The 227-nt window shown below is 65.6% G+C and overlaps 1 protein-coding gene across 2 annotated transcripts in view; it reads right to left on the bottom strand.

Moving 5' to 3' along the window:
- The window catches only part of LOC127750534 (uncharacterized), a 133,502-nt gene that overhangs the window by 39,770 nt on the left and 93,505 nt on the right, over nucleotides 1-227 (bottom strand). The window lies entirely within an intron of this gene.

Raw genomic sequence — 227 nt, 5'->3', positions numbered from 1 at the left:
TGGAAACTGATTTGGTCATTCCCTATCGGCCAGCGGGGACCGGCCGGGGCAGGCGACGCGCCATCCCTGTCGTAAAGTGCAAGTGGCTCTGGTTGCGGATGGCACGGCTTGTCGGCCTGATGTTTGGCCATGGCCCCGGCCGGGCTCTTACCTCATCCCCCCCATGGGGGCACCGCAGGCGCCCGATGCCCCGGGCGGGCTTTAACCCCATTTACCCCTTCCTTAGG

The sequence above is a fragment of the Frankliniella occidentalis genome, unplaced genomic scaffold, assembly GCF_000697945.3.
Source record: "Frankliniella occidentalis isolate FOCC.00 unplaced genomic scaffold, Focc_3.1 Scaffold206, whole genome shotgun sequence".
Taxonomy (NCBI): domain Eukaryota; kingdom Metazoa; phylum Arthropoda; class Insecta; order Thysanoptera; family Thripidae; genus Frankliniella; species Frankliniella occidentalis.
Note: the sequence above shows the minus strand (reverse complement) of the source record. Positions and strands in the feature narration are given on the sequence as shown.